Raw genomic sequence first — 21,489 nt, forward strand, 5'->3', positions numbered from 1 at the left:
ACATCATCTCAACATTCCACGGTTCTGGGCAAATCACTTAAACTCCCCATGCCAAAGCAAAATGTGACCTTGTTTAATGTAATTAACAATGTAAATATTGCTGATATGAAGCACTCCAATGTCTTACGGTTGAGTTTGTGTTAAAATGAAAATTGCAGAAAAATTCATAAAGAGGTAAAAACAAAACCTTAAAATAATGAGACAAAACCATACCCATTTAGTGACTGATTTTTACAAAGTGAAATTAGAAATCCAGGATAAATCGCGGCTCCCCTGTTTAATTTGGTGATCTTGGGCATATATTTGATTTCACAAGCACTTTCAAATATATGATTTCAGAATACCAGCGGCACAAAAACTTACCATGTTTGATTAAATAGACCATAATGTTGCTTGAAAATGTTCTGGGATGCAGCCAGGGTTCACATAACAACTGTCTTGCCTCTTATTTTACTAATGGCACGGTCACCAGTGTAGTTGTGGTGGCAGAAATGGTTCTAAATCCATGTTTTAAAAACTATCACTTTTGATAAGTACTACTCAGTGCAGCGTTATCATGAGACCTATCAATTGCAAATGTTCCAAATGTTAATACAAACATTTTCAAGGTCCAGCTTGTGCACAGGCTCTAAGAGCGAAGGCAGACCCTTGGCTCGGCTTTCAGTGTTAATTTGTTGTATAATCACCTCTGGGTCGAATAAGGAGTCAGAGGTGAAACATGATATAGCACAACCAGGCACATGTCCACATGCAAATAAGGAATGCGTTTTCTGCTACTATCCATGTAGTATCTCTAAGGTTTGAATATATGTTTTTTTAATTAAACAGCCAAAATGTTTTCTTTCTCAATTTTCCTCTCATGCATTCTCTCTCGCTCTTTTTCATTATTTCCTTGCTTTTTCCGTTATTGTGATGCTTTGCTCTACCTTTTAATTCTGTTTAACTTGTGTTCTTTTCATTCCATTTCCCTAAAGTAATCTTTTTGTTTCATTATAGCATTAGTTAATATCTTGAGGCTGTCCGTTCAAATAATCAGAGGTCACAGCCGAAAACAGAAACGAAACAGCTGAGTTCTTTATTGAGAACTGGACTGCAAGTACGACCCAGTGTGTAACATTAGGGGGTCTCTTTCAATAAGGCCCCAACTCAAGTACTGTGTCACACATCAAGCATTGTGTTCTGTTTTAGAGACCACTTCTGGAACTTTGTGTCTGGTTCCGGAGATCTCATATGGCAAAAGCTGTGTCAAATTCTAGAAGCCGCTCCTTGACTAGTGTGTCCATTTCTGAAGATCCATTTGTAGTTGTGTACATGGTTTTGGTAGCCTCATCCAGTGGCGTAGCTTGGTCACTATGTTTGGGGGGCTGTGAGCTTCAGATTTTCCGAAAATCGGGCTGGCATATAATGTTTCAATACATTTTACGACAAGCAGGGTGCATGAGAGGGGCCAAGGAAGCAGTGGTAAGGGAGAAGAATGTGATTAGTAGGAGTACTGAATGAGAAAACACAATATTTTGTCAAAATAATCCAATATTTTGAGGACTTTCAAAACCGAGAGGGAGAAAGTGTGTGCATGTGTTTTTGTCTGTGTATGTAAACATCCCTGGTGAAATTCGACTGACATCTCACAATACCTGACTGAAAGCACCTGTACCCAACTATTTACCAGAAAATACATTTAGTAGGGGAATGTAACACCCCAAACACCCAGCACCCTCTGAAGCTAAGCCCCTGGCCTCATCGTGAGTACTGTGCCCAGTTACAGTAAGTAAGTAACTTATTGTACAGTTGATTAAAACTCATAATTTTAAAAGAAGAATACTTTGAGACATTAAAAGTACTAAAAAAGAAAAGATAAAAATCGTTATCTTAATTTACAAGTTCACATTAACATCCTAACATTAAAGTGTCCAGTTACAGAGACCACATCTTAATTTACAAGTTCACATTAACATCCTAACATTAAAGTGTCCAGTTACAGAGACCACATCTTAAGCATTGTCCCCCTTTCTGGAGGTCGAGTGGTGTTTTTCTAGAGATCTCATTGTATTATGTTAATTTCTCGAAATTACTTCTAGATCACTGTCTCCTGATCTAGAAATCTCATTGGGAGCCTAGTGTGCTTTTTTTGCAGGCCTCATCTGTGGTATTGTGAACATTTCCAGAGTCTCATCACATGTATAGTATCCAGTTCTGAAGCACTTACCTAAAATATTATATTCAACTCTGAACACCATATTAACAGGCAAATAAATGCAGAACTGAGAGATGCCAAGAATTTGAGCATTGAGGAGCAAGCTTAGGCATGCTGTACTAAAATAATTTAACAAAAGGAGCAGTGAAGGTCTGCAGCAGCATCTTAGCACAGGTGGTGAGAACAAAACGTGAACATGGACCAATGAGGTGTAGGATGAACATAGAGGGCCAATGCAAGCCACGGTAGATCTGGAGACCATGTATTGTTTATGAGCAAGAAGGCAGTAGGGTGAGTCGGAGAGTTTACGTACTGTTGGATTCCTTGTCACTCTGTTTCAAGGGTGCACAACAGAGCAGCCCCACTGCATCAACTATCTTGGCAATAGAGTGCGCACATGTTCTAAGGATCAGGAAACTCTTACACAGGCTCCTCATGGCATGGTTGAGGTTCTTATGGGATCTTCAGTAGTTTCTTGGTCTAGAAACTAGTCATGGCCAACTTCTTCACAGCAGGGTATCTTGCACGGCATAAGGAACATGTTCTCTCAACCCCCAAGCTCAACTTCTTCACTTACACCTATGTGTCAGCACAGCAGGAGGACTATTCCTTTTCAACCCCAACATCAAACTCTTCTTAGAAGTGTTTATCGTTCAACAAAAACAGGATGTTCTCTCAACCCCAGCTCAAACCCTTTCATTTACACCAATGTGTCGGTTCAACATGAAAAGTGCACCCTCTCAAGCTCTTCTCAGTAGGGTATCTGTATCTAACGCCAGGTAAAGCGGATGTCGCTCGACAGCCCCTTCAGTCACAGCAGTGTATCAGCACAGCAAGAGTATCCGCTCCCCCAGAACCTAGACCCTCGACAGCCGGTGAAATTGTACAGCTTCAGCAGGACCCATCCTCCAACCAATGAAGGCCTCCTTCACTCCCACGCACTCGCACCAGGCAGCTTTGTACAATTCTCCATGAAACGTACCTGAGGAAGAAGGAAACACACAAAAGGGAAAGTCACAGCACAAGCTGTAGCGCGTGAAGAGTTTTACCTACTGGTGCGACGTGTGGAATGGCAGCGCGTCCACTGACCCAGAGTGACTCCCCACTATACTATTGAATCGTTCATTTAAAGTATTTTCAGGCTCTGTTGGGGTGTGGATGCTAATTCATTACTCCATACCTTTATTTAGCTTTCCCTTTGTGGTTGATTCAAAACTAGTTACACTTCAGTACAAAACGCTTGCAAAAGTACTGTCTTCATGCAAAAGCCCAGCTTGTGCTCAATTTCGTGACCTGTGTGCCTCTCTAAGCAGAGAGGGGTGTGCTTTACTAACAGCTGCTCGGCTCCGAGCACTGCTGCTTCTGCCTCCTAGAGCCGAGGCTCACCTCTCCTGATGTGGGAGGGCCTGCTCGTGAGCCGTCCGAGGTGGCCAATAGGCAAGACCTCCGGAGTCTGCCGATGCTAGGGGCAGGGCTTTAAGTTGGCTGGGTCTCACCGGTGCCGAGTGTGGAATCTGAAATAAAAGCAAGAAATGAATCCACGCAACCAGTTCTCTGTCAAGGGTAAGATAAGAGCGTTTATTGGAAAAACCAACAACGGAATAACGTGCAGCACGGAGGCATGAGCAAAGTCACTGAGTGCCCAAAGAGGTGACGTGCTTGACAGTTTTTATAGGTCCAAACCACAGAGGATGTAGCATCATAACATACGTTGCACAAATTAAGCATAATTCGTTTGACCAATTAACAAGGGCCTAGATAGTTGCATACCATTTAAGGTCCGAAAAAGGATGTATGACGTTACAACGCATACTATTACAACGCATGCCTTTACAACGCAATTTTTACAACGCAAATACCTTTACAACGCGTGTTGTTACAACGAATACTGTTACAACGCGATATAGTTTTATTAATTGTAAAGTGCTATTACAACGAATTCAAATATAACGCATACCTTTACAATGCATCAATATAGTCTTTTTTTTTTTTTTCTTTTCCTTTTTGTAAAATAAAACCTGCCACGGGATACAGGGAAATTAGGGGTTTTTGGGTGGGGAAGTGTTTTGAAATGTAGAGAAAAACGGAACGTTAATGTAATGAAATGCAAAGCATTTTTTTAAATTAATACTCGAGTATTAAAATTAATACTCGAGTATTAAAAAAAATACTCGCTTGTTTCCTATTTTAAAAATTTAACATACGCAACCATTTATTAAATATAATATACTTACAAAATAGAACTAATTCATTAAATAAGTGTTCGTGAAAAAAAAAGTATACCATACACATAGTCGCCATTTTAAACATTGTAGTTCCCAAATTGTCCTACAACACTTTCCATGAAATTAATACCACAACACTACTTTCAAAATGGATACCAAAACGAATCAAAATAGTGAAAACAACACATCTTAACATGCTATTTTTAATTATATGTTTCCACAGTAAATAAAAGGTTATTAAAAAATATAACCAACGCTAACTATGACAGTTGCTAAAACCTATAAATACAACCAACACACCATTTTAAAACCAGTTGATTATCAACTCCCAGAGTGACCAGACGCCAAAAGCTGAAGCTCTGACCTCTTCACCGAGATAAGACCCGACTCCATTTACGAAGTAATATTTGCCGAAATACAAGTAAGTTTCTAAAACGAATAGCAGAAATGTTTAGTTGAATCATTTAAAACGCTGTACCTAATAAGTTTGAGTTTGCATCTTTAAATAAAAAAAAAAAAAACAACCTATTACCATAATTTATTTTAACATTACTATCATATAAACTAAGGTGCCGATTACGATCCTGGAAAAACCAGGTACGAACCGTCGGACGGAGCATATTCTCCGTCCGACGCGTACCCGGTCGGAACAATATTCAAACATGGAAGTACGATTCGCACGGAAATGCTATTTCCGTACGATTCATACAAAACACCGACCGATGAAAATATACACACACATGTGATCCGGGAAAGCGCCGACGTGAGGCCGGGACGCACGCAGCTTGCCTTTCACGAACCAGGAAGTACGATTCGCACCGACGTCGTCCCGCACGGACAATATTTTCCGGCAGCCAAAAACTGCTGGGAAATCAGGACGACGCGAACAAGGAGTACCTGCATGCGATGGACAGACATGGACCCGAACCTACGTGTCATCCCGGCCCTCATAGCAGTCGACCTCCTCTACAGGTTCTGACGCAGACGCCGCAGAAGGTCAGAACAACAAAGGGGGGGGAGCAGGGGCAGGCCACAAAACCCCCACCCAAGTCACACAGCACACATGCTCTGGACATACCTGACCCCCAGGCCCTGGTCACTACGAGGGGGTGGGGGCGTGTCCAGCAAAGCCAGCGTCCGCCACAACGGAAGTGGTTGACGACGCGAACCGGTAACACAACAATACAGGTACGTCCCGTACCCACGCCTTAAGAGCGTGGGTACGAGTCGTACCACGCCCACACCTACGTCACCCCAACAATGGCGGGACGGCTCGTACCCACGTGGCAAAGGCCTGGGTACGGCCCGCACAAGCATTCCACAGCGTGGGTACGGATATGTACGGACCGTACCCCCACCCCCGTATGCATGGAGCGTACCCACACCCGTTCTAAGCGTACATATCCTGATATAGGAGGGTTGGGTGCAGAGTCCTCCCAGCAGTGCCCAGACACAGGAGGGGTGGGTGCCTAACACTCCCAGCAGTGCCCAGACACAGGAGGGGTGGGTGCCTAATACTCCCAGCAGTGCCCAGACACAGGAGGGGTGGGTGCCTAACACTCCCAGCAGTGCCCAGACATAAGAGGGGTGTGTGCAGAGTCCTCGCAGCAGTGCCCAGACACAGGAGGGGTGGGTGCCTAACACTCCCAGCAGTGCCCAGACACAGGAGGGGTGGGTGCCTAACACTCCCAGCAGTGCCCAGACACAGGAGGGGTGGGTGCCTAACACTCACAGCAGTGTCCAGACATAAGAGGGTTGGGTGCCTAACACTCCCAGCAGTGCCCAGACACAGGAGGGGTGGGTGCCTAACACTCCCAGCAGTGGCCAGACATAAGAGGGGTGGGTGCCCAACACTCCCAGCAGTGTCCAGACACAGGAGGGGTGGGTGCCTAACACTCCCAGCAGTGCCCAGACACAGGAGGGGTGGGTGCCTAACACTCACAGCAGTGCCCCTGCAAAGAAAAGGGTGGAGTACCCACAGATCCAATGCCCACAAATGTCAGTCGGGTGCACAAAGATCCTGCAGTACATGTACCACATGTGTGCGAGGCTGGGAGTATACACATGCATAGCGCCGAAGAGAAAACATGTCCACATGAAGTCATGTCAACAGTCTACATACACAAGTACAGTGACCACCAAGGACGCCACGAATGATGCAGGTGGAGACATCGCTCAGCATACATGGCCAAAATCTAACGAGTCCGTCACACACCCAGCCAATGTAGACACAGCTCAGCACCACATATTGGAATGACCCTGCAGGGGAGATGTCAGGTTACACAGAGGAAGGAACACACCTTGGGACTATGTCACCATGCAGTAGCTGCTTACATGAACAAAGTTATGTAGCCAACAGCTTGTGATGGCACACAGATACCAGGGTCCACCCTATGACCAGCACAAGACCACAATTCCCACTCACCCAACACATCACCACCCAAAATAATGGAGCAGGTCCACCAACAGCAATACCAGATAGACAGTAGTGTACTAAGGAAAAAGAAATTGCTTTATTCAGCATCCAAAAATCTGTTTGTCCCTTGAAATTCAAAATGTACAATGCCCATAGGGCAATCCAAAGTTCAAATCCAGGTGGGGGACACAGTGGGACGCGTGTCCCCTAGCTTGCCTGCACAGTCAGACTCCTTTGTCTTCCAGAGGTGGGGGGGGGAGGACCAGGCACCGCAGGGACATGAGGGCGAAGGGTAGGCGTTGTGGGTGCAGGGACGGAGGACTCCACCACAGGGGGTGGGGCAGCGCCAAAGGCGGAGGTCAGGATGGCGCTGCACACCTTAGCAAGGTCCTCCAGCGACTCCCCTGCACCCGAAGGAACCACAGGCCCCAAGGAGGGGGGGGTCGGAGGGATGGGTCGCAGCGCCACTGGGGGAGGGTATGGACGAAAATAAACATACAAATGCGATCCGGGAAAGCGCCGACGTGACGTCGGGACGCACGCAGCCTGCCATTCACGAACCAGGAATTACGATTCGCACCGACGTCATCCCGCATGGTGAATATTTTCCTGCTGCCAAAAACTGCCGGGAAATCAGGACGACGCGAACAAGGAGTACCTGTACGCGACGGACAGACATGGACCCGAACCTACGTGTCATCCTGGCCCTCATAGCAGTCGACCTCCTCTATAGGTTCTGATGCAGACGCCGCAGAAGGTCAGAACAACTAAGGGAGGGTGGGAAAGGGGGGGGGGGGCAGGACCAGGGGCAGGCCACAAAACCACCACCAATGTCACACAGCACACATGCCCTGGACATACCTGACCCCCATGCCTTGGTCACTACGAGGGGGTGGGGGCGTGTCCAGCAAAGCCAGCGTCTGCCACAAAGGAAGTGCCTGACGACGCGAACCGGCAACACAACTATACAGGTACGTCCCGTACCCACGCTCACACCTACGTCACCCCAACAATGGCGGGACGGCTGTACCCACGTGGCAAAGGCCTGGGTACGGGTCGCACAAGCATCACATAGCGTGGGGACGGATATGTACGGACCGTACCCCCACCACCGTATGCATGGAGCGTACCCCCAACCCCAACAGTGTAAGTATGACCCGTACCCTCACCCCCGTACGTATACGTCCCACCCCAACAGTGTAAGTACGACCCGTACCCTCACCCGCGTACGTATGGAGCGTACCCCCACCCCAACAGTGTAAGTACGACCCGTACCCTCACCCGCGTACGTATGGAGCGTACCCCCACCCCAACAGTGTAAGTACGACCCGTACCCTCACCCGCGTACGTATGGAGTGTACCCCCCACCCCAACAGTGTAAGTACGACCCGTACCCTCACCCGCGGACGTATGGAGCGTACCCCCACCCCAACAGTGTAAGTACGACCCGTACCCTCACCCGCGGACGTATGGAGCGTACCCCACACCCCAACAGTGTAAGTACGACCCGTACCCTCACCTGCGGACGTATGGAGCGTACCCCCACCCCAACAGTGTAAGTACGACCCGTACCCTCACCCGCGTACGTATGGAGCGTACCCCCCACCCCAACAGTGTAAGTACGACCCGTACCCTCACCCGCGTACGTATGGAGCGTACCCCCCACCCCAACAGTGTAAGTACGACCCGTACCCCACCCGCGTACGTATGGAGCGTACTCCCACCGCAACAGTGTAAGTACGAACCTTACCCCCATGGAGCGAACCCACACACGTGTATGTACTAAGCGTACATATTGTTAAATAGGAGGGGTGTGTGCCTATCACTCCCAGCAGTGCCCAGAGTCCTCCCAGCAGTGCCCAGAGACAGGAGGGGTGGGTGCAGATTCCTCCCAGCAGTGCCCAGGGGCAGGAGGGGTGGGTGCCTATCATTCCCAGCAGTGCCCAGAGTCAGGAGGGGTGTGTGCAGAGTCCTCCCAGCAGTGCCCAGAGACAGGAGGGGTGTGTGCAGAGTCCTCCCAGCAGTGCCCAGAGGCAGGAGAGGTGTGTGCAGAGTCCTCCCAGCAGTGCCCAGAGGCAGGAGGGGTGGGTGCCTATCACTCCCAGCAGTGCCCAGAGGCAGGAGGGGTGTGTGCAGAGTCCTCCCAGCAGTGCCCAGAGGCAGGAGGGGTGGGTGCCTAACACTCCCAGCAGTGCCCAGAGTCAGGAGGGGTGGGTGCAGAGTCCTCCCAGCAGTGCCCAGAGACAGGAGGGGTGTGTGCAGAGTCCTCCCAGCAGTGCCCAGAGGCAGGAGGGGTGTGTGCAGAGTCCTCCCAGCAGTGCCCAGAGGCAGGAGGGGTGGGTGCCTATCACTCCCAGCAGTGCCGAGAGTCAGGAGGGGTGTGTGCAGAGTCCTCCCAGCAGTGCCCAGAGTCAGGAGGGGTGGGTGCCTAACACTCCCAGCAGTGCCCAGAGTCAGGAGGGGTGGGTGCAGAGTCCTCCCAGCAGTGCCCAGAGGCAGGAGGGGTGGGTGCCTATCACTCCCAGCAGTGCCCAGAGTCAGGAGAGGTGTGTGCAGAGTCCTCCCAGCAGTGCCCAGAGGCAGGAGGGGTGGGTGCCTATCACTCCCAGCAGTGCCCAGAGTCAGGAGGGGTGGGTGCAGAGTCCTCCCAGCAGTGCCCAGAGACAGGAGGGGTGTGTGCAGAGTCCTCCCAGCAGTGCCCAGAGGCAGGAGGGGTGTGTGCCTATCACTCCCAGCAGTGCCCAGAGTCAGGAGGGGTGGGTGCAGAGCCCTCCCAGCAGTGCCCAGAGACAGGAGGGGTGTGTGCAGAGTCCTCCCAGCAGTGCCCAGAGGCAGGAGGGGTGTGTGCAGAGTCCTCCCAGCAGTGCCCAGACGCAGGAGGGGTGGGTGCCTATCACTCCCAGCAGTGCCCAGAGGCAGGAGGGGTGTGTGCAGAGTCCTCCCAGCAGTGCCCAGAGGCAGGAGGGGTGGGTGCAGAGTCCTCCCAGCAGTGCCCAGAGGCAGGAGGGGTGTGTGCAGAGTCCTCCCAGCAGTGCCCAGAGGCAGGAGGGGTGGGTGCCTATCACTCCCAGCAGTGCCCAGAGGCAGGAGGGGTGTGTGCAGAGTCCTCCCAGCAGTGCCCAGAGTCAGGAGGGGTGGGTGCAGAGTCCTCCCAGCAGTGCCCAGAGGCAGGAGGGGTGGGTGCCTATCACTCCCAGCAGTGCCCCGAGTCAGGAGGGGTGTGTGCAGAGTCCTCCCAGCAGTGCCCAGAGGCAGGAGGGGTGGGTGCCTACCACTCCCAGCAGTGCCCAGAGTCAGGAGGGGTGTGTGCAGAGTCCTCCCAGCAGTGCCCAGAGTCAGGAGGGGTGTGTGCAGAGTCCTCCCAGCAGTGCCCAGAGGCAGGAGGGGTGGGTGCCTAACACTCACAGCAGTGCCCATGGAACGCAAAGGGTGGAGTAGCCACAGATACCATGGCCACAAATTCCAGTCAGGTGCACAAAGACCCTGCAGTACATGTACCACATGTGTGCGAGGCTGGGAGTATACACATGCATAGCGCAGAAAAGAAAACATGTCCACATGAAGTCATGTCAATAGTCCACATACACAAGTACAATGACTATCAAGAATGGCACGAATGATGCAGGTGGAGACATCGCTCAGCATGCATGTGCAAAGTAGAAGGAGTCCGTCACACACCCAGCTAATGTACACACAGCTCAGCGCTAAATATTGGGGAACACCCTGCAGGGAAGATGTCAGGGTACACAGAGGAAGGAATAAACCTTTGGACAATTTCACCATGCAGCAACTGCTTACATGAACACAGAAACCTAGCTAACACCGTGTGATGGCACACAGATCCCAGGGTTCCTTCCTATGACTAGCACACTACTACATTTCCCACACACCCAACACATGAACACCACCCAAAACCATGTAGCAGCCCCACCATCAGCAATACCAGCAAAGCAGTAGTGTTCCAAGGGGAAAAAAATAAATTGCTTTATTCAGCATGAACCAAAAAATCTTGTTTGTAGGAAGTTCAATATTTACAAAGCCCATAGGGCAGTCCAGAAGTCACAGCTGGATGGGGGACACAGTGGGATGCGTGTCCCCTAGCTTGCCTGCACAGTTACATTCCGTCGTCTTCCACAGGGGTGAGGGCATCATGTGGGGGGGGGGAAGAAACAGGCACCGCAGGGACAGGAGGGTGAAGGGTAGGCGTCGTGGGTGCAGGGATGGAGGACTCCACCACAGGGGGTGGGGCAGGGCCAAAGGCGGAGGCCAGGATCTCGCTGCACACTTTAGCAAGGTCCTCCAGGGAATCCCCTGCACCCGAAGGAACCACAGGCCCCAAGGAGGGGGGGGGGGGTCAGAGGGAGGGGTCGCAGCGCCACTGGGGGAGGGTGTAGACAGGGGGGGGAATCAACCACCCTGACCGAGGACTTCCTTGACCGCTTGCGGGGTGGTGTCACTGTGGGGCTCAGGGACAGAGCGGCCATGAAGGAGTCTTTGGGGGAGATGTGGCCAGGAGAGCTGAGGGGAGGGGATTTGGAGAGAGTGGATTGGGTGGAATGCGGACTCCCACTCTGGCTGCGTGTCACACGTTTGCCCCCCGACCCAGTGGGTGTGCCTACTTCACCCTGTGTGTGCGTGTCAGGAGGTGTGCGGTGGACCTTCCCTGCTGGTGTGGTGCCTGTGTGTGTTGTGGTGGGTGCATGCTGACATCTGGGTGTACGTGGGACAGGCATGGGAGTGGGAAGTGTGGATGGGACAGGGGTAGGGGGTGGGACGTAGCGCTGCAGGAGACCCACTGCTGCAGTCAGTGTCGAGTCTATCGACCTCAGCAAGCTGCGTTGGTCAGCCTGCGATGAATGAATGCCCTCCAAGTATGCCTCCATGTTGTGCAGCTGTGGCCATGGAGGACATTAAGGATCGCAGCCTGACCAACCTGCAACTGCCGCTGGATGTCCACAGACTCGGCATTGGCGGCAGCAGTGGAGACAGGGGCAAGGGGTGCGGTGCCTGGCAGGAAGGAGAAAGGTGGTGACCGGGCATGTTGGGAAGGGACACGAGCAAGTGGGAGGCGGCTGATCGCAATGAAGGGGGCGGGGCGAGATGTAGTGCCGCTGTCAGCTGCTGGTGCAGCCGCCGCCCACTCGGAGAGATCATCCTCGGACCCGTCAGCTTCATACTCTGTTGTGCCAGTCGACAGGTCCCCGGCTTCACTCTCCTCCGCCTCAGTCCCACTTGATGTGCCAGCCCCGATGTCACCGCTGGCACTGGTGCTCGGCCCCTCTGCTCCGTCTGTGCCCATGTCTCCCTCCGTGTCCCCCGACGATGCTGTGGGCAGGGTGAAGAGACAGAAATGAATCATACACCTGTATACATATGTCACATGAGTCCAATCTACATAGGTCACAGTGCATAGCCTGAAACAAAAGAAGAGTAACATCTACAAAACAAGGTACACATGTAGGGCATGCAAGACACAGTTGTTTGACCCACCATGCCACCGAAAAACTATGGAGAGCATGACACAATAGCAAATGAGATGGAATGGAATTTTGACTGAGGAGCAAGGCCCTGGGGACAATCCAGTGCTGCATCTGCACCACACAGCGTGGCAGGAATTAGGGATGAGCAGGGACCATATCCAGGAACAAGAGGCACATGCAGCCTAGGTTATACTGAAAACATGCCCACCATGACTGGCCCACTGCACCTTGAGTGCATGTCCAGACAAACATCACACACTGGCCAGTCCTAGCAAGGAGATATCAGGTTGTGACATGAAGGCCATGCCCGCACCACCCACCCCCTACATGAGACTATTATTTGGAGACACAGGAAGCACTTACATCCCTTAGTCTGGGTGAAATACACATGGGATGCAACAAATCAAGGTTGCACACAAAATACCCAAGGTGCGCCTGTCCAAATAATCATGTACGAATGGGCATCATCAGATGATTGTAACAAGACACAGGCAATGTCCACGGTGAGTATGAACAAGGAATATCAGGTCAGGCTGTACAGTGGACACTTGTACTACATTTCACGTCAATATACATTTGGCCAGGGGACAATGGCACAGAGCACAACCTATGCTGTAGACACAGAGATTGTCGACATATTCGGATTACACACATGATACCTAGGAAAATATGCCCCTGGGGACAGTAGTGGCCACACAACTCCATGCTCCTGAATGGGAATGACTGCAACACACGCTACCATCCCCGCACTATGCGTACCGCACACTCATGCACATCATGTCACAGGCCACCACATAGGATATGCGTGCTGTAAGGCATAACACTTGAGAGACTAACTCCCATGTCTGGACTCAGCATTAGTGCTAACTGACATGGAACCCACAAGACCAGAACTGGACAGGGCACAGGCAAGGTCCCAAAACCTGTTACACACCACCCCCACACATGATCTTGCAGGCATTGTACACGTGGAGAAGGTGCCAGGCTACATAACCTTGTGACGGAGTGACTTCACAAAGACCAGGGAACACATTGCAAGGAGGGGAAGGGAGGCAGGAGAGCACTGCAATACTGTGGGTAACAGGATCTGCACAGCACCATTAAACCCTGGCAGTGCATCCATGGAACAGTGCACTTACAAATGCTGGTGAAACACAACAAACACACATGTACCTACCCCCTTCCTGCTGCTGCATCTCCTGTAAGCGCCTGTCCAAGTCTGGAAATACCACCGCCAGCACACGCTTGTGGATGTGGGAGAGACGGCGGCGCCCGCGGTTCTTATGGCTCTCAGGTGAGTCCATCAGCAGGACCCGTGCGATCCTCCGCGTCCAGCACCGGATATCCTGCCAGCGTTTCCTCACCTGGGACAGGCGCCGCTTCCGACCATCCGCACTCCTCACGGCACTGACGGCGGTCAGCCAGATCTGCTCCTTGGCAGAGGCGCCTACCTGTGAGGATGTACAAGTGACACTACATCAATACACCTGCAACATGTCACAGAGACACATATGAGAACAAATTAGCTGGTTACAACAAGGCATGTCATGCAGCCAACGCATTGCACCTTTGCCATAGGGACATACTCCTCTGGGGAAGGGCAAAAGCAGTACGTGCCAGTGAAAGTACACAGGTGGAATGAGGGCAAAGACACAATCAATTATAAAGGCTCACACTGTGCATCACACCCACCCCTCCTGTCTCTGGGCACTGCTGGGAGGACTCTGCACCCACCCCTCCTGACACTGGATACTGCTGGGAGGACTCTGTACACACCCCTCCTGCCTCTTGGCACTGCTGGGAGTGATAGGCACCCACCCCTCCTGTCTCTGGGCACTGCTGGGAGGACTCTGCACACACCCCTTCTGACTCTGGGCACTGCTGGGAGTGATAGGCACCCACCCCTCCTGTCTCTGGGCACTGCCGGGAGTGATAGACACCCACCCCTCCTGTCTCTGGGCACTGCTGGGAGTGATAGGCACCCACCCCTCCTGTCTCTGGGCACTGCTGGGAGGACTCTGCACACACCCCTCCTGACTCTAGGCACTGCTGGGAGTGATAGGCACCCACCCCTCCTGTCTCTGGGCACTGCTGGGAGTGATAGGCACCCACCCCTCCTGTCTCTGGGCACTGCTGGGAGTGATAGGCACCCACCCCTCCTGTCTCTGGGCACTGCTGGGAGGACTCTGTACACACCCCTCCTCACTCTGGGCACTGCTGGGAGTGATAGGCACCCACCCCTCCTGTCTCTGGGCACTGCTGGGAGTGATAGGCACCCACCCCTCCTATGTCTGGGCACTGCTGGGAGACATCAGGCATTCCCCCCCCCCCCCCCCCCGGGACCCCCCTACAGTACATAGCATGTGTGTCACACCTGGACACAATGGCAGAAGTCACAGTCACAAAAAAGGGACACAGTCTGTGCTAGTAGCCTCTGCACTCACCTGATACCCTGCTCGCCCATACAGCAGGGGGTACTGTGGGAGGATCACATCCAGCAATGCCAGGTTCTCCTCCAGGGTGAATGGCTGTGACCTCTCCACAGACCTTGACATGGTTCCAGGGAATCAGGAGCAGCAGCAGTGTGGTAGAATCGAAATATGTGCAGGCAAGTGATCCCTCATGGGACCTAGCTGCCTTATATCTGCCTTGCTGGCCTGTTTCATGCACAGGAGTACAGAGTGATTGGTCACTCACATTTGCATCCTATGTTTCCTCCAATCCCTTCAAACCTAGCACAGTAAGTGGGTATCTTTTTTAAGATTCCGTGCAGTAAAAAGGGAGCAGTATGAGTTGATGAAGCCCAGTGTCTCCTTGCCCACCCTAGAGGGAGCAGCAAATGTGAAATCCTGCCACCATGTGGTTGTGATAGTAAGTCCCCCAGGACCTGATCAACCTTTTAATGTTTTGCAGTTATTATGAGGTGCTGGGGAAGACCTACCTAATCCCAATTTTAAAAACAGCAAATTTTAAACCAGTGCATCCCGCTTTTACTTTAGTCTTAGATCGAGCTGTGACTAGCATTATGTTTTGAGATAGCCTGATGAATTTATAATTATTATTTATGTGAAATAGGTGTTTGATATTTACATATGGAAATTGTCAATAGTTTATATTAACTGGCTGGGAGCTCTTTTTTATTCTTGTATCTTTGTGGCTTTTATGGATTTTATCAGAAAGCCGAATAAAGTTTTATTTATTGATTGATAAAATGTTGGCAAACTATGTTAACATTTGTATTAAAATGTGCTGTAAGGACCAGTTTGTTAGTTCTGGGCTGCTTGTTTTCCAGTTCAAGGAGGACCTAGCCTGGAAGTTCAGGATCGACTGTTCCTTTTGGAGCAGTGTCAAAGGTGACTTGCATATGGCTGGGTCCAAACGGAGGTGGCATGGTGTGCAAATTAAGGATGCACTGGGATACAGCTTGATTATCGGTGGCTGAGTTTATTTCAGTCATTCCATCACTTTTTTTTGTTGGTATTATTTAGGTTCTTCCGAAAGCAATCCCTCTCATTTTGCCAGTGGGCACAGCATATTTACCAAGAAATGTTGCCTCTCTTTATGGATAGTGTTTTTGCTCCATTAGCCCCTTTGTTATGCTCTAAGCATATGAAAACTGGAATATGTAGCCGTTATTCCAGTGCCTTATTTATGGCCTCGATTGCATGTGATGTAAACATTTATGACCCAGACTTCAGGTCCCCGACAGCATAGAAAAATTAGTGTGGACTGGAACAGCATAGCACACATGGATCCAGGAATCTTGGCGTCTATGGTGACAGACTGGGAAGGAATGAAAATACCAGCATTGAAATATAGAGCCTCGTCCTGCTGCACTGCAGCTCTATGCCTGCCCTGCACCTCTAAGTAGCTGACACAGATGCTTGAGGTCTTGGAAGCCAACTGTGTTTCCTGTGCTGATGGTCTGAAATTGTGAGTGTATCCTATGTGCATTAGGCCTAGGTCAGTCTACACTATTTGAGTGGACTGTAGGGGTGTGGTATTTGAGTAGATGAAGCCCATGTGCACTTATTCATAGGGCATTCAGTCCAAAATAAAATGGTATGTTTAGGCATGAGAGCTCAACAGCGTTCAGTCTTGTGAAAAAGAACATGGAAAGATCCAAATTCGCACACGGGCATATTATCAAGAACTGTTAAAATTATCGCCGCTTTAACTGCAGCTAAAGCGGTGATAATGGGATTGATAATAAGCCCTTGAATTCCAATAGAAGCCCATGTTCTGGTGTGAACATGGGCTTCTATTGGAATTCTCAAGGGCATATTATCAAGCCCATTATCGCCACTTTAGCTGCAGTTTCCTGCCACTAAAGTGGCGATAATTTTAACGCAGTCCTTGATAATATGCCCCATATTTTTGGAGAATATTTGGCAATAGTAGACTAAAATCATTTTCCTGACAGACGTGATTTCCATATTGCCTTCTCATTTTGATTTCATCTTTGGAAGGTGCACCTTTTCTTCTTATTTTTTTTATTTATTTTTTTATGGAGTTTTATATAGCGCGAACTTGAGCGGAAGGTATCGGAGTGCTTAACATAGCACCAGTTGCGTTACATGAGGACACATTCTTCTGCCTTTCACAGACAAAGGTTTTCAATCTGCTACGGAATAGAACTCTAGAGTGTGCATCTGCAGTTTGCATGAGGTCTGCAAATGTATTATTTTTGGGTACTTTTGTAAACTTTATTTGCTGAATCGAGGCTTTCATCTCTTACATTAACATTACAGAGAGTGGAGGTGCAGCAGCCACGTACAGAAAGGACACTCCCTGCAATCAAGCCTTGGCCATGGGCCAGAATAATACTGTTCCAAAGGGCTTCAATTAGGTAGGTGCACAACTAGAGCCTCAAAGCACGCTGGCCCATGAACTGCAGGTGTGTACAATTATACAACAAGTGACAAACTGAGGACCGGTGCAGGAGAAGTGTGTGACCGAGAGTCAGTCGACTGGAAATTGAGAGTAGTTGGGGAAGATATTGATGTTGTAAAGAATAAATGACAGGATGATTGCCAGGTGAGGTTAGTGGTCTCAGTGAGAGCTCCAGGACAAGAGGGATGGATCTGAGGATGGATGGATGAGTGGGTGGAGGTGGGCTTCGCTTCTGATAGCTGTTGATAATCAAAGTCCGCTCTGGGCTGCTGTCGGCCCCCGAGGATACAGAACGCAATATGACCTGATCATGAGGTTAATTTGGGCCTGCGAACACTGGCCGCTCGGCTGTTCCAACGACTGTTGGGTATTGTACCATTCTCCTTGAGCTAGTCTATTGCTGGAAGCTAGGATTCAGTTCAAGATTGCTTGCTTGACGCACAAGGCTCTCCATTATACCACCCCCATTTACTTGGCAAAATAACCTCGAACTTTCTGTTCTGAATCGGGCCCTAAGAAGTTCTAACACACTCTTGCTAAAATCTCAACTTGAAAAAGAAAAGCACCTTCAACCACTCCTTGTCCGGTCTTGCCCTGAGAATTTGGAATGCTCTTCCTCCCCAAATGAGATCGAGCCCTTCATCCTCCTCATTCATAAAACAAGTCAAAGGTTTATTACTGAATAACCAGTTGCAACAGTACATCTGAAGACACATATATAACTTTTGTTTTTCATTGACGACATGGGTTTCTCATGCACTGTTACTTTTCAAATACCTCTGGGAGGACTCTGCCCACACCCCTCCTGCCTCTGGGCACTGCTGGGAGAACTCTGCACACACCCCTCCTGTCTCTGGGCACTGCTGGGAGGACTCTGCCCCACCCCTCCTGACTCTGGGCACTGCTGGGAGTGTTAGGCACCCACCCCTCCTGCCTCTGGGCACTGCTGGGAGGACTCTGCACACACCCCTCCTGCCTCTGGGCACTGCTGGTAGGACTCTGCACACACCCCTCCTGTCTCTGGGCACTGCTGGGAGGACTCTGCACACACCCCTCCTGCCTCTGGGCACTGCTGGGAGTGATAGGCACCCACCCCTCCTGTCTCTGGGCACTGCTGGGAGGACTCTGCACACACCCCTCCTGACTCTGGGCACTGCTGGGAGTGATAGGCACCCACCCCTCCTGTCTCTGGGCACTGCCGGGAGTGATAGGCACCCACCCCTCCTGTCTCTGGGCACTGCTGGGAGTGATAGGCACCCACCCCTCCTGTCTCTGGGCACTGCTGGGAGGACTCTGCACACACCCCTCCTGACTCTAGGCACTGCTGGGAGTGATAGGCACCCACCCCTCCTGTCTCTGGGCACTGCTGGGAGTGATAGGCACCCACCCCTCCTGTCTCTGGGCACTGCTGGGAGTGATAGGCACCCACCCCTCCTGTCTCTGGGCACTGCTGGGAGTGATAGGCACCCACCCCTCCTGTCTCTGGGCACTGCTGGGAGGACTCTGTACACACCCCTCCTCACTCTGGGCACTGCTGGGAGTGATAGGCACCCACCCCTCCTGTCTCTGGGCACTGCTGGGAGTGATAGGCACCCACCCCTCCTATGTCTGGGCACTGCTAGGAGACATCAGGCATTCCCCCCCCCCCCCCCCGGGACCCCCCCTACAGTACATAGCATGTGTGTCACACCTGGACACAATGGCAGAAGTCACAGTCACAAAAAAGGGACACAGTCTGTGCTAGTAGCCTCTGCACTCACCTGATACCCTGTTCGCCCATACAGCAGGGGGTACTGTGGGAGGATCACATCCAGCAATGCCAGGTCCTCCTCCAGGGTGAATGGCTGTGACCTCTCCACAGACCTTGACATGGTTCCAGGGAATCAGGAGCAGCAGCAGTGTGGTAGAATCGAAATATGTGCAGGCAAGTGATCCCTCATGGGACCTAGCTGCCTTATATCTGCCTTGCTGGCCTGTTTCATGCACAGGAGTACAGAGTGATTGGTCACTCACATTTGCATCCTATGTTTCCTCCAATCCCTTCAAACCTAGCACAGTAAGTGGGTATCTTTTTTAAGATTCCGTGCAGTAAAAAGGGAGCAGTATGAGTTGATGAAGCCCAGTGTCTCCTTGCCCACCCTAGAGGGAGCAGCAAATGTGAAATCCTGCCACCATGTGGTTGTGATAGTAAGTCCCCCAGGACCTGATCAACCTTTTAATGTTTTGCAGTTATTATGAGGTGCTGGGGAAGACCTACCTAATCCCAATTTTAAAAACAGCAAATTTTAAACCAGTGCATCCCGCTTTTACTTTAGTCTTAGATCGAGCTGTGACTAGCATTATGTTTTGAGATAGCCTGATGAATTTATAATTATTATTTATGTGAAATAGGTGTTTGATATTTACATATGGAAATTGTCAATAGTTTATATTAACTGGCTGGGAGCTCTTTTTTATTCTTGTATCTTTGTGGCTTTTATGGATTTTATCAGAAAGCCGAATAAAGTTTTATTTATTGATTGATAAAATGTTGGCAAACTATGTTAACATTTGTATAAAAATGTGCTGTAAGGACCAGTTTGTTAGTTCTGGGCTGCTTGTTTTCCAGTTCAAGGAGGACCTAGCCTGGAAGTTCAGGATCGACTGTTCCTTTTGGAGCAGTGTCAAAGGTGACTTGCATATGGCTGGGTCCAAACGGAGGTGGCATGGTGTGCAAATTAAGGATGCACTGGGATACAGCTTGATTATCGGTGGCTGAGTTTATTTCAGTCATTCCATCACTTTTTTTTGTTGGTATTATTTAGGTTCTTCCGAAAGCAATCCCTCTCATTTTGCCAGTGGGCACAGCATATTTACCAAGAAATGTTGCCTCTCTTTATGGATAGTGTTTTTGCTCCATTAGCCCCTTTGTTATGCTCTAAGCATATGAAAACTGGAATATGTAGCCGTTATTCCAGTGCCTTATTTATGGCCTCGATTGCATGTGATGTAAACATTTATGACCCAGACTTCAGGTCCCCGACAGCATAGAAAAATTAGTGTGGACTGGAACAGCATAGCACACATGGATCCAGGAATCTTGGCGTCTATGGTGACAGACTGGGAAGGAATGAAAATACCAGCATTGAAATATAGAGCCTCGTCCTGCTGCACTGCAGCTCTATGCCTGCCCTGCACCTCTAAGTAGCTGACACAGATGCTTGAGGTCTTGGAAGCCAACTGTGTTTCCTGTGCTGATGGTCTGAAATTGTGAGTGTATCCTATGTGCATTAGGCCTAGGTCAGTCTACACTATTTGAGTGGACTGTAGGGGTGTGGTATTTGAGTAGATGAAGCCCATGTGCACTTATTCATAGGGCATTCAGTCCAAAATAAAATGGTATGTTTAGGCATGAGAGCTCAACAGCGTTCAGTCTTGTGAAAAAGAACATGGAAAGATCCAAATTCGCACACGGGCATATTATCAAGAACTGTTAAAATTATCGCCGCTTTAACTGCAGCTAAAGCGGTGATAATGGGATTGATAATAAGCCCTTGAATTCCAATAGAAGCCCATGTTCTGGTGTGAACATGGGCTTCTATTGGAATTCTCAAGGGCATATTATCAAGCCCATTATCGCCACTTTAGCTGCAGTTTCCTGCCACTAAAGTGGCGATAATTTTAACGCAGTCCTTGATAATATGCCCCATATTTTTGGAGAATATTTGGCAATAGTAGACTAAAATCATTTTCCTGACAGACGTGATTTCCATATTGCCTTCTCATTTTGATTTCATCTTTGGAAGGTGCACCTTTTCTTCTTATTTTTTTTATTTATTTTTTTATGGAGTTTTATATAGCGCGAACTTGAGCGGAAGGTATCGGAGTGCTTAACATAGCACCAGTTGCGTTACATGAGGACACATTCTTCTGCCTTTCACAGACAAAGGTTTTCAATCTGCTACGGAATAGAACTCTAGAGTCAGCATCTGCAGTTTGCATGAGGTCTGCAAATGTATTATTTTTGGGTACTTTTGTAAACTTTATTTGCTGAATCGAGGCTTTCATCTCTTACATTAACATTACAGAGAGTGGAGGTGCAGCAGCCACGTACAGAAAGGACACTCCCTGCAATCAAGCCTTGGCCATGGGCCAGAATAATACTGTTCCAAAGGGCTTCAATTAGGTAGGTGCACAACTAGAGCCTCAAAGCACGCTGGCCCATGAACTGCAGGTGTGTACAATTATACAACAAGTGACAAACTGAGGACCGGTGCAGGAGAAGTGTGTGACCGAGAGTCA

General features: G+C 49.9%; 1 long non-coding RNA gene across 4 annotated transcripts in view; it reads left to right on the forward strand.

Annotated features, from left to right (window-relative positions):
- LOC146811592 (uncharacterized) overlaps window positions 1-21,489 on the forward strand; it is a 76,995-nt gene that overhangs the window by 23,414 nt on the left and 32,092 nt on the right. For 2 of the 4 annotated variants that reach the window (XR_014966747.1, XR_014966746.1), the window contains exons 4-5: window positions 17,067-17,164; window positions 21,276-21,373. The exons of the other annotated variants lie outside the window; for them this stretch is intronic. This is a non-coding gene — a long non-coding RNA (uncharacterized LOC146811592). The remainder of the gene's footprint in view (window positions 1-17,066; window positions 17,165-21,275; window positions 21,374-21,489) is intronic. 4 annotated transcript variants of the gene reach the window in all.

Source organism: Triturus cristatus, chromosome 7 (assembly GCF_964204655.1).
Source record: "Triturus cristatus chromosome 7, aTriCri1.1, whole genome shotgun sequence".
Taxonomy (NCBI): Eukaryota; Metazoa; Chordata; class Amphibia; order Caudata; family Salamandridae; genus Triturus; species Triturus cristatus.